Source organism: Protopterus annectens, chromosome 13.part0, assembly GCF_019279795.1.
Source record: "Protopterus annectens isolate FY-2018-M chromosome 13.part0, PAN1.0, whole genome shotgun sequence".
Lineage (NCBI taxonomy): Eukaryota > Metazoa > Chordata > Ceratodontiformes > Protopteridae > Protopterus > Protopterus annectens.
Genome location: NC_056747.1, coordinates 241,147,006 through 241,164,630, shown reverse-complemented (window position 1 = coordinate 241,164,630; position 17,625 = coordinate 241,147,006). Strand labels below are relative to the sequence as shown.

General features: G+C 41.0%; 1 protein-coding gene across 1 annotated transcript in view; it reads left to right on the top strand.

Moving 5' to 3' along the window:
• The first annotated feature begins 2,010 nt into the window (after positions 1-2,010).
• PLPPR3 (phospholipid phosphatase related 3) overlaps positions 2,011-17,625 on the top strand; it is a 316,736-nt gene continuing 301,121 nt past the window's right edge. The window contains exon 1 of the mRNA XM_044053791.1: positions 2,011-2,597. The gene's annotated coding sequence lies outside the window, so the exon portion shown is untranslated. The remainder of the gene's footprint in view (positions 2,598-17,625) is intronic.

Here is a 17,625-nt window from a genome sequence, read left to right as displayed (position 1 = left end):
ATTAGTGTGCATTAGATGGTGCAGGTAACTGCAATAAAGGCTTTTCAGTTATAAGCATTTACTGTGCTAAAGATCAATATTGAAAGGAAAAGAGGTAAGAAATGTATTAGCATCTCTGTATTTCAAAAGTAATATCCTACCAAATACTATTTTAAAAAGCAATTGTTTCCGAACTTTAAGCGGAGCTACGATTTGTTTCAAACTGTATTTTTAACTGTCACATTGAGATGTGGAATCTAGGAATATTGTGTTGACTGTGATAAATAAAGTTGATTAAAAGACCTATCACTTTAAAACATTGAGTCAGGCATACATCTACCATTACTACACAGGCACTGCAACCTCATGTGGTACATGTTTTTCAAGAACAAGTGAAAAGTCAGTAACATCATATGGGAGGTATTAAACTGTAGTGAATGCAGGGCATGCTTATAGCGTTGAACTGTGATTGTATTAACATACTGAAGAGGATGCTGCTTTTAGCATCATACGTAAGAGAAGGCATTAGAAAAGTGCCAAATAAATCGATCTCTCTGGCTACGATAATATAATGTGCAACACACAAGTCACCGCTGAACCAAGAAGCTATAGATCAGTCATGTGGAATGTTCACACAGTAACCGAGTTCTGTAGACACCTCAGAGGCTGTTAACTTCATTTATAAAATACAACAAACTGACATGTGAAGTGAAATGAGTCAATCAGTGCTGAAATTTCCATTCATGCAGTGATCAATAACTAAACAGCTTTCAAGGTCTGGATTATTACCAAATTCATGTCTGGGTGCTGATTTAATACTTAATTTCTTCTATTGTGCATGAATTAAAAAATACATCCCTGACTGTAACTGCCTTCTCACAAAATAATAGCAACAATGTATTTACACACCATCACATATAGTAAAACTAATAAAAAAATGGTGTTTAATAGGACATCAGCAGACCAAGGTGTGAAGGTCCAAGATCTTTTTAAAAGTGTTGGTATTTCTCAATTTCATCATCTCTGTCCTCTCTGTGTTATAATAGTGCATTCTGTAATGAAAATATGTACAACTACTTGCAGTCAGAGTTATGTTTTTTCTAAATGAAATGTCAAAGCTGGATGTAAGTGACGAAGCTAAATCAGTATGCGCAAATAGAGCATGTCATTAACTTTATATCAAACCAAATATAAAATATGTTCACTAAAACAAACTCCCTTGCATGTATTATAAAACAAATAGGCTACGATGACACATGTACACACAGAGACACAAGCAGCTATATACTCTGACACAAGCATTTAAAAATAATGGCATGCTGTGACACTTTATGCACACATGTATTCATAAAGACATGCATCAGTACATGTGAGAGCACCCATAAATACAAATGTGAAAAAATGTTTAGAAATGCACACAAATATAAATACATAAACAATTTACGCAGCCTAAAAGAACAGTAGTAAGATTACCACACACACACACCAGAAGTCTGTACTATGGTAACACTTACGCAATTGTGCTGGAAGATTGGGCATTAAACTAAAATTTGGATTTAATTAGAAACAGTCTTACACATTTCATTATAAATCTATATGGCTGCAACTAATATTATCAATGTTGCTTGAATTTCCTTTTCTGCACCTATCTTCCTCCCATTTTTTGTTCTCCTTCCTCCTACGCTCATTGTTATCCCTTCCCACATGTCATCAGATCCATCTGTAAATGATATTCATATGGTTGTCCTCATTTCTTATCTGATAAACTCATCTAGAATAAAATTAAGTGGATGTATTATTTGCATGCAAATTGCTGTCGCAATCACATGGCTAGTAATGATAAAAAATGACACTGTACACCAGAAAAAAAAAATAACCATTTATTTTACCCAGCTTGTAGCACATCATACATTCCAATATAAGATTCTTTGTATTTGCTGATTTAGCTAGTTGATTTTTTAGGAAAATGCATACATGTACACATATAAATAGATGCTTCTCCGTGCACCCACTTTTCTTCCTTCGCCAATGGGTAGTAAGAATAACTGAATGAATATTGCTTCCCAGAATTACTAGACTATATAGTATCTCCTGAGATTTTCTATTTTGACTGTACCCTTCAACTGTAGATTTTTCCCCTCTGTCTCTCCATCCTTCTTTGTCCTTTCATTGTTTGCTGCTTAAGGGATTTCTCTATGGAAACAAGAATGGATACCCCTCCCCCCACTGCACACACATGCACATTCACACATCAAGCTACATACACAGTTTGCTATTGGCTTTGTACTCCACATATCTCATTTACACTACAGCGGTAGTTGGAACTGACAGGATTTCATAGTGGTACCCCAGAAACTGAAGATATTCCAAGCTGTAGGAATACCGAGCAGTCCTGAACCTGAGAAGAGAGATACCAGAGAAAGATGAGAGGAAGGGAGGGTGCAGGGGGAGACACAGAGCTCGGCTGTATAACTGAGAACGAGAGCGTTTGCCACCTGCACAGACCCTGCCTGAGACTACTGATCTTCGGAGACTCCCTTTGTTGCAGTATTAGGGACAGCAGAATTAAACATATGTGAAGATTGCACTTTTTGGGTCTTTTCTCAAAGCAACAAAAGGTAAGATGATTTTGTCTGCAATCCACAAGACAGCCTGCATTTATTTCTTCATTTTTTTTTAAAGATAGAGGATAAAACAGTATTTGAATATCAGCCACTCTGTCACGTTTCAGATTAATTACCTGCTCATTCAGAGTTCACAGTACTCCTGTATGAATGGATGCTTACTACAGATTGCCAAGAAAAAATGCTTAGATACTGTAAAGAAATGTAGGAGGTGAGAGGAATATTTCTTTTTGCATGTGTATTTCACTCCTCTAGGAGGATGTAGGAATTCTCTGCTCCTGGAAAGAGCATCTGTAACTTCTCTGAGGAACCCTTTACAGCAGTGTATAGATACCCAGTACTTGACACACAGCAAGGTGTAAATCAGGATTGTTGAAAATATGACTTAATTGAACAGGAAAAGAGATATGGCATCTAAGCACCATAAGGGCACATGTCTGTGTAAGTTGTAGCATATGTATCTATACCTAATGACAAACAGAAATAGAGTAGAAATAAATAAGCAAACAGAATATTATTTGATATCCTGTATTAAAGGTAGAAGTGCAGGTATCCATATTTGTGTAGTATGGATTTGCCCTGCTTAATTCTTCCAGTTCTAGGAAAGAGTGATCTCTACGATGCAGTGTGTGGTTTCTGGGCAGGGGCAAGGGTGCTACTTTAAACTAAGAACAAGGATAATAAATAAAAAACACAATTGTTTCAGTTCAGTGTCTTTTCTTGCAGCATTGTCTCCTATGTCTCTTGTTCCCAGAGCATCATATGGGTATTAATGGAAGCAACAAGCCCCAGTGGACTTTGTCAGAGATGCCCATAAGCCCTTGTCAGTGATGCCCCAAAGGGCCTTGTTATTAATGTCTCAAATCTTAATTAGTAACACCATCTCTGAGGGAGGGGAGACCTCATACAACTATAACCTAGCATTAAATCAGAACCGACTTCCCACAGCTGTGAGTCAAGTCATTTGAAATCACTTTGTGAAAAATTGCAAACTATTTTATCTAGCTTGCCATGACCTGATGACAAAGCCTACAACATGTGCAGTAGAAACACGAAGAATTCCTTTACAGTCCCAGTGGAAAATATTTAGGTTCTCTGTAGGGTTTTAGCATTTGAAAAAAAAAACATGAAAATGCAATTAGAAGGCTTCTAAACCTTATATATCTATCCATCTATATTATATTATATATATATATATATATATATATATATATATATATATATATATATATATATAATTTATCCATTCATTGAACAGCAAGTGTTACACTGGCAGACAGAGCTACTAACATCCATCCTTCCACAATCTCTTTTTCCTATTTTTGGACATGGGGATGGTGTGCCACTTCAACAGTGACAATCATCTAGAGCCAAACGTCTTTTTTTTTTTCTTTTGTACTTTTTCTGCTGTCCTACATTCTACCACAACTTCCTCATTCAAGATGATACAATTCTAATTGTTGACACATTAAAGAAATAGCATCAGTGCAAAAAGTCTTGCAGTCAGAGCCTGGTAATATTATTTTACATCAAGTCAACCAAACCCTAGCTTTGGAACCTGCACTTTAACTGACCTAGAACTGAACCACAGAATTCTACTCTGTGCAAAATAGAACATACTGCATGAATAGAATACATTTCTACCTTGCAGAAAGCCAGGTGCATAGAAAATCTATGTTTTGTACAACATACCATCTCATTCTCTCTCTCTCTCTCTATATATATATATATATATATATATATATATATAAAATCACTGTCATTAAATTCTGTCCTCTCCATTTATTAAAAATACATGCAGCCCCCCCCCCCCCCCCCTGGCTGCCTCTTCCCTCCTAATCTTTTGAGAAATGCACATCTCTTCAGCATCTGCTTCCCTCTTTAAAAAGGCAGGTAGTCCATTTCTAAGCAAGTTAAATACAGAAAGACTAATGCAAACAAAACAAGTTCAGCTTGATGCACAACTCCTTTGGGACCCATTCATGTTTTAATACTACTGAACTGCAGTGATGCAGTGATAATAGTAAAATGATGCACAGTTTTGGAGAGTTTGGAGAGCTGTGCAAAAACTGTGCTCTGCGAGTTGCATGTATGTTCATAACTGTATCCATAACACTTGCAGGACTAATGCAGATATAATCTTCACACATTTCTTTTCTATGCTGTCAACCTCTTGGCACAAAAAAATCTAGACAAAGACAAGGGGGGGGGGCAATGCTCCCCAAATAAGGACATTTTAATCATTGCTCTTATAAACTTAGAAAGTTCTTGGAATAACAGGTTTTGTATTATGCATTTTTCGAAAGTATATGAAGTCTGAAACTCAAATGTTTGTTGCTCTTTAGTGACTTCAGCCCTCAGTAATTTTCTAGAAAACCACAAATCTTTTGAGGAAAAGAATAAAAATGAGGCAAAAAATCTGAACATTCTGCAGAAATCTGAACAGTTGAGAGTCATGCTCTAAGCTAGTCAAGTAAGAGTGCTTTGTTTAGTGTCTCCTCATAACCTGTCCTTAATCCAGCAGCAGTGTTTTTATCTATTAGTACATTTTTTCAGAATTCTATTATTTACATCTCTTTTCTCAACTCATATCACCATACAAGTGACAGAATGTGTGGTTGTGGCCAGTCTGCATACCCTCACCACACACAGCAAGGAAATTTTGTGTGTCAGGTTTTTAGCTGAGAGACTTAAGAAATTACCTTATTTTTTGGAGACACCACCTTGGGTTCTTTTACTTTCACTTGGACACCTAGAACAACAGCACCGGTGCCATGATTTGTTGAACAGACCTTTGTTTACTGTCTCAGCAAACACTAACACATCACAGTACATGATCTGTTATGTTGTACTTGGATAACCAGTGTTTTCAGGACTGACCCCAGCCCTCCCCTGGAACTAAAATCCACAGGCAGAAGTATGCCAATTGTGCCACATTAACATGCAAAATACAGTGTTGTTAAGGTGGCCATCTGAGCATTTGGGCAACTAATCAGTGAATGATGTCTGCTAGTAATAGTATTCTATGAATGCAGGCACAGTAACATGGACAGTATCATGCAGCAGCTGGTTGCAACAACAATTTGACTACTTTTGGTGATTCTGGTAAGCATACAGCGGTGCCAAAAGAAAAAAAATATGATGAGCAGACAGTCACCAGCACCCTGTCATAGAGGGAAAGCCCTAACTATGGCCAGGGTGACCTGGGTGTAGTTAGTGGCTCAGGCATCTGAGGCAGTACAGAGCGATGGGCACAGGGAAGGCAGCATCATCAAGGATTTCCCTGCAGGAGGGAGTAGTCCACAGATGTAACACAAGAATGCAGGGGAGGTGAATGCCAAGATGCAAGTCATAAATAAAAAAAATCACCCAGTGGAAGCAATCAATGGCACAATTCTCCTAGAAACCCTTAGGTTCTGCACCCACCCCAACTCTAAAATGGAGATAGTCCCGGATAGTAGGAGAGGGTGATAGATCTATGATGGATGGGGGTACTGTGGTTGCTGGAAAGAAGCAGAATGGGAACAAAAAAAAAGATAAATAGCCAGTTAGGTTCACATGACTGTAGCAGCTGCCCTTTCCTACCATTACTCTTGCTATTCTACTACCTCTGCTGGTCAGTGCTGAAGTCTATCTCCAGCCACATTTCATGTACTGTGCAATAATACTTTCTTAGATTAAATAAATTAAAGGTATTCATCTTATCTCATCTTTTAGCTACTGTATGTGCCCTTTTTCTCACACTTGTCTTTTTCTGCAACACCATCCACATCTCTGCCCCCTGAAAATGTCATATTAATAGCACATCCTCACTCTCTTTACCATTGTACACATGCGTGTTACCCTGAGTCTATTGAACTTTAACTCTAACACCCCCCAGTCATCTTGTGGGTAACTCTTAGTGGCATATTCTTCACCAGTGTAATGCCCCATTCTGTCTGTATGGCTTCCAGCATGGAACATGATGCATTTGCTGATACGGTCTTACTAGCATCCTGTAAAACTGCACAGACAATATCAGCATCCCTTGAAGCCACTCTCCCCAGCTACAAATTCCAGCATCCTGTTGGACTTTAATATTACCATCTCACAGTGCACTGAGTGACTCAGCCTAGGGATCATTACAATCCCACTACCTTTGTGATGATACGGTCTAGTGCAGCATAGCCAGCTGAAGTTCTGTAAAGAATGATATGTCCTTTGAATATCAAACTGATTTATACAAGATGCATGTATTAGAAATGTATTAGAACTGTATGGCATTTGAATAGCAAACTGATTTGCACAAATGCTTATGTTACAAATGTATTAGAACTGTATGGCATTTGAATATCAAACTGATTTGTAGAGATGCTTATGTTACAAATGTATTAGAACTCTATGGCATTTGACAATCAAAATGTGTTTGCAGTGTTGCTAGTGTTAACAACATGTATCACTAGTGGGTCCTGCTGGACAGAGAAAGAATATACATGTGAGACTGTATGGATATATGATAGCAGAGGATACTGGAAGACAAGGGGTTTAACAGCTAGCTTACTTCTTACTTTAAGAAAAATACTGTTAATCAGACCACCTGTTGGGCCATGGAAGTGCTTATCTCACAACTTTGAATAGGACCAGAGATGGCATAACTGGAGGAAGCCTTTGTTCATTAGCTCAATAAAAAGAGGAGAAGCCCCAGGCACTGCCATAAATGTTAGCAAAACTTTAGATATGCATCTTATCACATCTATGCTGACATCCTGTCTCAATGGGGAATAGTGTAAGAACCTACAGTCATGTGATCAGATTACATCATTCTGCCAGCCATCTTGGAAATTTCAGATTTTAGAAAGAAATCTCTCGGCATTAAGTACTCTGTCTTGGGCCTGACAGCAAGAAGGACCATTCACCACATCATCTGCCATGCTCTATTAAGTAAGTAAGGAATAGTAATTCTCCTAGATTCAGTCAGGAAAATATAGTGAAACTTAGTTTAAATATTGTTTTTCTTTATTTGTCTGAGTCTGTCCATCAGTGTTATTTTCTGTGATTTGGACTCTGTGGTTTACTTTAAATATATATTCAGTATGTTCATGCTCTTTTATTTTTTAGTATTAAATACATTTAAAACTTTTATTGTGGATGGTATTTAACATTTGAGAGTGCTTATATTTATTTGGTGACACTGTGTGGGCCACTCCAGAAGCCCTAGCTGTCTTGGTAAACTACTACCATTTGTATTAGTATTAATATTACAGCATATAATTGAACACCCTTTGTTAAGGGCCTTAAAGTAGCTGATTGTGGAGTGTCTGGTGGCAGGGATAACCACCTTATACTCTGGGCAGAAAGAGGCACAGCAGGTAAAAGTGTGCCAGCCTTCCCAGGTGTGTGTGTGTGTGTGTGTGTGTGTGTGTGTGTGTGTGTGTGTGTGTGTGCAAGATCAAATCTCATCATGTGTGTGTGTGTGTGTGTGTGTGTGTGTGTGTGTGTGTGTGTGTGTGTGTGTGTGTGTCTGTGTCAGCTACTTGGAGAAGGGACAAGAACCACTGTTTTCACAGAGAGGGTGCTGGAGAACTTGGCTTGGACACTCAGCTGAAAACCTAACCCCACAGCTGTACTAATATGAGCTTTGTACTCTAAGCTAAAGGGTAATATAAGGTAGTTAAGGTACACTTTTAATTACCTTTTTAGGGCTTTAAAATAGGGGAGTTGTGATGTCTTGTTTTTTCCTGTTTCTCCTGATCTTGATTTCGGACGTGCAGTTTAACCTGCACGTCCATTCCTTTTGTCGCTGGATTCAGCCAAAGGGGAATTTCAGTTACTGCAAGGAGCTTATGGTTCTTCTGGTCCTATAGATGCAGTTTGAATATGTTTGTACTTGTGATGGATGGTAGTACATTGTACATATGGGACTGTTGGGGCTGCTGAGCTGGCGGTGTTTAACGGAGTAGTATCTCGATTGTTTACATTAGATTTATTTATGTCTATTTATTAAGTTTTTTACTGTGAGCATAGTAATTCTTTCGAAGAATGATACCTGTTTTTTATATTTACATTTACTATATTGCAATTTATAAGACAATAGTATTGTATGAAATTTCTTTATATTTTTTTTTAATCCATACTGTGGCTTTAAGCTAATTGATATCAACCATGTGATTCATTTTAATTAGGGGGTTAATTTAAATGAAAAGAAGGGAAGAGCCACTGTTTTGCTTGTTTTCTGCGTGTTCTGAGGAAGTTGGACGGAGTTTCCGATGAAAAGCGAATGTTTTTACTGGCTTAATAAAAAAAACTATATTCTACATTTTACCAAGCTGGACTTTATATATATTTTTTTTCGAGCGGAATCTAGCGACAGAGCTTGGAGCGTTCTTTTTTGGGTTGTTAATTTGCATTTCAGTTTTGTACAAGCACCAAAATTTACTTTCCTAGGCCTCAAATGTTATTTCCAACAGCATTCTTTTGGGAGTCTTTGATATATGAAACATCAGTTGTGGAAGATACTTTAACATGCAAGTCAATGTTATCAGCTCAGTTCTTGTATTAAGCCAAGCCTGAGGAAGAAAACATTTTGTCTAGTTAATATTAGTCTCCCAATGTGTACCTTGCACCATCTCTGTTGTGCACCTTATGTGAAACTTACCCACATGCCTCCTTTCTTCCAGGCGTTTTCTAAGAGTTGGCCTCTGAGAGGAGACCTTGATTCATTCAGTGATATATTTAGACCAGTTTGTAGCATGACAAGGAATTTGAACTTCAAGACATACTGAGAAGTGTCCAGTGGTATAGCTGGTGTTGTATCATCCACTTTTTCACACATGCTGATAAAGGCGTATTGAGAGGTCCATATTGGCAGTGTACACAATGAACATTATGTCTGACATTTTTCTTCAAATGCCTGAATCATTTCTATGTTGTCATACATAAGCAATACTTTAGAAGGCTATGGCAGGCCTCCTTCCTTCCATTGCAGAAGAAATAAGAACTCATGTAATCTTCCAAGATTCTTTCCACACTTAGCTGCCAGTGACTTGGCCTTGTTTACTATGAGAAGTAGTTGTTGCCACCACAGCTGAAAGCAGTACTGCTATAGTTCTAGGCCAGACAGAACCTAAGAAAACACAGACCATGGTACTAGAAAGGGCCTACTTTCTAAACCATCTTAGTGCTGTAGTTACCCCTAAGCAGCAGCAGCAGCAGCACCTTTCCCCTCCCCATTTCTTCATCTTTCTCTTCCTTCTACTCCATGTTTTTAGTTCATGCAGAGAAATGTACCATTTAGTCAGGCAGCAAATTACAGCCCATAACCACCCTCTGAATGAACTAAAACACCCTAATGTGCATTCTGAATCTGTGTCATTCCATCTACCATTGTTAGCCGCTCCTTTTCCTTTTATTGCAGTTGTATTCCTCTTGCCAATTTCCCAAGGACTGTACGTGTTGACTTTTTGTCACTGTTCTTCCTCTTCTTCACTGAAGACATACCCAGTTCCAAGAAATTTCACAAGTAGCATAACTTGCCAACCCTCACCACCATCTTCATTACCTCATTTTAGACTATTCCTGTTAGTCTGTCTGGTATTTTGCACAGAAGATTAAGACTAGGAGTTATTAATTATCTACTTCATGTAGTTCAAGGTTTGATTATCTCAGCTTCCATTTGGTCACTATTGGCATATGATCAAATCATTTAATCAGATAGTGTTCCTAGGCTGATCTTGAAAATGGTCCATGTTGAGCAGTTTTACTACCTATTAGCAAACACAAATACACATTTTGATGTATTTATTGCCAACGTGCAGTATCTAGAAACTCATGTATGAATTGGCTTCTGATTTCCTGCAGTTTATATCCCTGGTAAGACAATCTAATATCTCTTTTATTCAGTTCTCCTTTTCTTCCATGGGTCAAATGGTTCAGTCTCAGTGAAATGGTTTGGCTCTTCTTCTCCCTTATCTAATGTTATCCTTTTCATCATGCCTGCATTTTCATTTATTGCTTCTCCTTTCAATGCACATTACCTTGCATGTCTTTGCATGGACTTCCATCTGTCATCTGTCCACTCTATCTACTAGCTTGCCCAGCTCTCCATGGAGGTCAACACCTCCATCTGTCTTGAGCATAGTGACAGTTAGAACACTGCACAAAGGGGAATCTAACAAGGACTTTGGCAATTACACTTCAATAACTCTGCATTGTTCAGTGGCAGAACAGCAGCTATTCTTGAATCTACTGAAACCTCTCCAGCCTCTAGGAGTAGCTTTTTAGCAGTATTGTCATTAATTCTGCTGGTTCCCCACTAGCTCTTTTAGTATTTGGGGGTGATAATGCATCCTTTACTTATGCCTTGTTTCACTAAAGTTCTCCGAGCTCATTTCCACCTCTCTGCTTCCACAGTCCTAGCACACAGCAGCACCCTACTTTCATTTACTGCTGTGAAAACAGAGGCTAGGTGCTCATGAAGCACATCATTCCAGCACCTGTTATCCACGTATTCCCCATCATTGTCATAATAGGATAATGTGTGGTACATTCCTTTCTTTTTTTTTCCCATTATATTGTGAACTGCCTTCCGTCAAATGGTCACTGCCTACTGAGCTCCTCACACACATTGTGTTAATGTCCGATCAAAAAAAATCTACCCAAGCAACAGGGACCTCCAAAGCAGAAAAGCAAGCAACCTCCACCCCCAACACAACCCAAATGATACATAACCCACAAACTCAGTGTGCCACTCAACCACAGCCCATAAGGCATAACAATGTACCCAACACTCTAGTCATAGGTGATTCTATAGTCAGGCAAACTGATGTTCCACTCACCAGGCTAAACAAGGAGAAAGTTACTGTCAGCTGCCTGTCAGGTGCCAGGATCTGCCACATAATCCATGCACTCAGGTCAATCCACAACAACTACAAATATGACTCTATCATTGTCCATGTTGGTGTGAATGACCTGAGGTGTACCTCACTGGACTACATGAAAAGAGACATGGAGGAGCTGTCCGATCTTGTAGCCCAGGCACGTATGACCCTAGCCCTGAGTAGCATCCTACCATCACCCAGAATGATACCACAGTACAAGGACAAAATGATTGACTTCAACAATTGGCTAAGTTTCTAGTGTCATTCTAAGGGGATCCAGTATCTGTCTGCCTGGAATGACATGATCGACAAACCATGATGCTTTGCCAGAGATAGCCTGCACCTATCACCCTTGGGATTCTGGATACTGGCTAAGGCTCTTGCCACCCCTATAGTGCCTTTTTTAGGCAAGATTCAAATGGCAAATTCACCACCGTAACAGGTACAAGTAATCAAAATCTGAGGGTAATGCTACTTAATGCTAGAAGTCTAAACCTCAAAATGCACTCACTCGAGGCACTCCTTAAAATGGAGAACATAGACATCTGTGCAGTGACAGAGACCTAGTTCAAGGCTCCAGAGAGCACCCCTGCACTACCAGGCTATAATTCATACCACACCTTTCGGCCACCTAACCTGGACCAAAGCACTAAAGGCAGAGGCGTGTCCATATTCATTAAGGATATCCACAACTCCAGGCTAGTTGCTCAGCATAATGCATCCGAGATTATCCAAGTGCAACTAACTCTGGGTAAGACCGCAATCCAAATTGTAGCTTGCTACAGATCCCCCACCATGCCCCAGGATTCCCACTTCTCATTTTTTGATACACTGGAAAATATTAGGGTACAACCTAACACCCTAATAATGGGCAATTTCAACTACCCCACCATTAACTGGGAAAACTACTCATGTACCAACTCTTGTGCTCAACGTTTTCTGGAATTCATAAATTCCAACACCTTGGATCAACTTATCCACACCTCCACCAGGGGCAGCAATATCCTAGAAGTGGTCATTACCAACATGGGCAACCGGTGTTCCACACCAGAGGTCAATTCCTCATTGGCCAGATCCACCCACAGGCAAATCACCCTAGAAATCCACATCCCATCCCCACCCCCCATTAGGGAAACCACCGTAAAAAATTTCTCCAAAGCCAACTTCACACTTCTTAAAACAGAAGTGGCAAACTTCACGACACCCATGCTGATGGACAAGACTGCTGAATCCTATACAATTGCACTTTATAAGCACTTACACGAGTGCATGGATCGTGCAATCCCTAACAGAACCAAGATGCTATCCTCCAAAAAAAGGAAGCCAATCTGGTGGTCCCCTGCCATAAACAAACTCTACAACAGAAGAAAGAAACTGTTGCAAAAAAGAGTAAAATCCCATGATTGGAGGAACTCCGTGGTCAGCCTCAGTAAGAAGCTGAGATCCCTCATAAAACCCTCCAAAGCTAGTTACGAAAACAAAATCGCCTCTGATTCTAAAGACAATCACAAAGCATTCTATAGCCATGCCAAGAATCTCAATGGCAACACTCAGATCTGCTCTGAGTTACATCACAAGAACCAACTGACATTGCCAACATCCTGGCAGATAGGTTCAGTGCTAACGTTACCCCTCTCTCATCCCCTAAAGGGCCCATCTCTATACCAGAAGAATGCAAAGTTCCTGTAATCATGGCTGCACAGATAAAAAACACACTCTCCAAAGCCAAGAACACAGCATCCATGAGACCTGACAACATCCCAGGCTGCGTTCTACATGAACTACAGAACAGAGTGGCACCCCACCTAAGTACCATGTTCAGTCATAGCCTCACCAAAGGCTTTGTGCCCACTGAATGGTTATCGGTTATCCCACTCCACAAAGGGGGAGCCACCATGGACCCTGGGAACTACCACCCCATTAGCCTGACGAGCCTGGTCTGCAAGGCTATGGAATGTATCATGGAACTTATAAACAATGACATTGGTAGTCTCCAAACTCTGGACCCTACCCAGTTCGGGTTAGTAAAAGGCAAATCATGTCTCCTAAACCTGATAGACTTCTTTGAAGCAGTCACCAAAGCCATAGATGGGGTAAGGTGGTTCACACAGCCTGTCTAGATCTCAACAAGGCTTTTGACACCATCCCCCACTTTGGAATTGGTCACCAAAGCCATAGATGAGGGTAAGGTGGTTCACACAGCCTATCTAGATCTCACCAAGGCTTTTGGACACCATCCCCCACTCTGGAATTATAGATAAACTCACTAAACTAGGTATAAATCCCTATATCGCAAGATGGGTTGCCAACTGGCTCACTGACAGAACCCACACTGTGAAAGTAGCAGACTCTGAATCCAACTTCAGACCAGTGACAAGTGGAGTACCACGGGGTTCAGTCCTGGGTCCTCTCCTGTTTGGTATCTACTTCTCTGAAGTACAGGCTAGCACAGAAGGTGTTTGGCTAACAAAGTTCGCAGATGACTGCAAAGTAGGAGCCATAATCAAAACTCCTAACGATGTGGACATCCTACAAAAGGGCCTCACTGGGAGACAGATGCCTGGTGTCAAAGCCATGGCCTCAAGCCCAGTGCCAGAATGTGCATTGTCATCCTTTTGGTAAAAACTCTGTACCAATGAACTACCACATAGGCGGTAGTCTACTTAATACCAAAAGTGTGATAAGAGGCCTTACAGAAACAGATGTTTGGTGCCAGAGCCATGGGCTCAAGCTCAATGCCAAGAAATGTATTGTTATCCCCTTTGGGAAAAAACATGTATCCATGAATTACCATATAGGTGGCAGGACACTAAACACAGAAAGTGTGATAAGAGACTTAGGGACACAGGTGGACAGTGGTCTCACCTTTGATAACCACATCGCCACAACAGTCAGGAAATCCTTCTATGTGGCACACCTCATCACGAAGGGCTTTTCATCCAGAAAGAAGGAGGTCATTGTCCCACTGTACTCATCCCTCATTAGACCCATTATAGAATACAACGCCCCATTTGGTATGTACCTCTCAAGACATCTGCAACAACTGGAAAGGCCTCAGAAATACCTCACTAAAAGAATCACAGGCCTAAAGCAGATGCCCTACGCTGACCGCCTTAAAAAACTCCAGCTATACTCTGTCGCATATCATCTACTCAGAGGCAATCTCTGCTTAACATACAAGGCCATGTCAAACCCAGAGCTGTTGGACATGCTACACTTAAAGAAATCCCAATCCCTCAGAGCTAAACGCTCCAGGGATCTAAACCTTGTCATCACAATAAACAAAACATGCTGGAGGGATAGATTCCTGACCCAGAGACTCCCCAGACTCTGGAATAGATTGCCCATACATGTCAAGCAGAGTGCCTCTTTGGACCTCTTCAAGAGGAACCTTGACAATTGGATGGGAGAAAGGAAATTCACCCCAGGGATCACGTCTGTCGCCCTGCTAGACAGGGGTCCAGGAAAGTAAATAATGTGGGAAGAAATAGCCAGGGAATTGTTATGGCTAAGCTTGTATAGGCCCTAGGGCTGATAGCCTAGTACCAACCTATGAACCTATGAACCTATGACCTTGGGACACAGGTGGACAGTAGTCTCTCCTTTGATAATCACATCACCACAGTAGTCAGGAAATCCTTCTATGTGGCACACCTCATCACAAAAGGTTTCTCATCCAGTAAAAAAAGAGGTCATTGTTCCCCTCTACTCACCACTCATTAGACCCATTATAGAGTACAACTCCCCTTTCGGTATGTACCTCACAAGACATCTACAACTGGAAAGGCCACAGAAATACCCCACAAAGAGGATTACCGGCCTCAAACTGATGCCCTATGCAGACTGTCTCAAAAAACTCCAGCTTTACTCTGTCGCATATCGCCTACTCAGAGGCAATCTCTGCCTAACATACAAAGCTATGTCAAACCCAGAGCTGTTGGACATGCTCCACTTACCAAAATCCCAATCCCTCTGAGCTACATGCTCTAGGGACCTAAACCTTGTCACCACAATAAACAGAACATGTTGGAGGGATAGATTCCTGTCCCAGAGACTTCCCATACTTTGGAACAAACTACCTATCTATATCAAACAAAGCTCATCATTAGCACTCAAGAAAAATCTTGATGATTGGATGGGAGATAGGAAATTCACCCAGGGGATCACTTCTGTGGCTCTGCTTGATAGGGGCACAAGAAAATAATTTTCTTGGGTGGCAAAAGCCTGGGTAACATTTATCTAGGCTTATATAGGCCCTAGGGCCAATAGCCTAGTACCTACCTATGAACCTATGTCCAGCCCTTTCCTTAGGCTTGTCACGGTCATTTGTCTATGCATTCAGTGGTTAAGGCACATTTCCACTTACCATTGCTTTGTTTTCTTCTACCCCTAACAAGCATCACACCTCTCTTGCCAGCCTCAAATTCCTACTGCCACATCTAACGTCTCATCTGTGCATCTTATTCATACCCACAGGAGTAGACAGCAACATAAAAAGTAAATAAACTAACATATGGATGAGATAGTCACACAATAGTTCTTATAGTACATAAGTAAAAATATTAAGCTGCTGGTCAAGTGCAATCCGAACCGTAATCAAGTGATAAAGACATGGGTTGACTAAGTAATGAAGAGGTCCTTTCCTGCTCTCTAAACTTATGCTTCAGTAGAACATCCTCTACTGCCTACCCCTGCTCTCTAAACCTATGCTTCAGTAGAACATTCTCTACTGCCTACCCCTGCTCTCTAAACCTATGCTTCAGTAGAACATCCTCTACTGCCTACCCCTGCTCTCTAAACCTATGCTTCAGTAGAACATCCTCTACTGCCTACCCCTGCTCTCTAAACCTATGCTTCAGTAGAACATCCTCTACTGCCTACCCCTGCTCTCTAAACCTATGCTTCAGTAGAACATCCTCTACTGCCTACCACTGCTCCCTAAACCTATGCTTCAGTAGAACATCCTCTACTGCCTACCCCTGCTCTCTAAACCTATGCTTCAGTAAAACATCCTCTACTGCCTACCCCTGCTCTCTAAACCTATGCTTCAGTAGAACATCCTCTACTGCCTACCCCTGCTCTCTTACGCTTCAGTAGAACATCCTCTACTGCCTACCCCTGCTCTCTAAACCTATGCTTCAGTAGATCATCCTCTACTGCCTACCCCTGCTCTCTAAACCTATGCTTCAGTAGAACATCCTCTACTGCCTACCCCTGCTCTCTAAACCTATGCTTCAGTAGAACATCCTCTACTGCCTACCCCTGCTCTCTAAACCTACGCTTCAGTAGAACAACCTCTACTGCCTACCACTGCTCTCTAAACCTACGCTTCAGTAGAACATCCTATACTGCCTACCACTGCTCTCTAAACCTACGCTTCAGTAGAACATCCTCTACTGCCTACCCCTGCTCTCTAAACCTATGCTTCAGTAGAACATCCTCTACTGCCTACCCCTGCTCTCTAAACCTATGCTTCAGTAGAACATCCTCTACTGCCTACCCCTGCTCTCTAAACCTATGCTTCAGTAGAACATCCTCTACTGCCTACCCCTGCTCTCTAAACCTATGCTTCAGTAGAACATCCTCTACTGCCTACCCCTGCTCTCTAAACCTATGCTTCAGTAGAACATCCTCTCTACAGCCTACCCCTGCTCTCTAAACCTATGCTTCAGTAGAACATCCTCTACTGTCTACCCCTGCTCTCTAAACCTATGCTTCAGGAGAACATCCTCTACTGCCTACCCCTGCTCTCTAATACTATGCTTCAGTAGAGCATCCTCTACTGCCTACCCCTGCTCTTTAAACCTATGCTTCAGTAGAACATCCTCTACTGCCTACCCCTGCTCTCTAAACCTATGCTTCAGTAGAACATCCTCTACTGCCTACCCCATGCTCTCTAAACCTATGCTTCAGAAGAACATCCTCTACTGCCTACCCCTGCTCTCTAAACCTATGCTTCAGTAGAACATCCTCTACTGCCTACCCTGCTCTCTAAACCTATGCTTCAGTAGAACATCCTCTACTGCCTACCCCTGCTCTCTAAACCTATGCTTCAGTAGAACATCCTCTACTGCCTACCCCTGCTCTCTAAACCTATGCTTCAGTAGAACATCCTCTACTGCCTACCACTGCTCTCTAAACCTATGCTTCAGTAGAACATCCTCTAC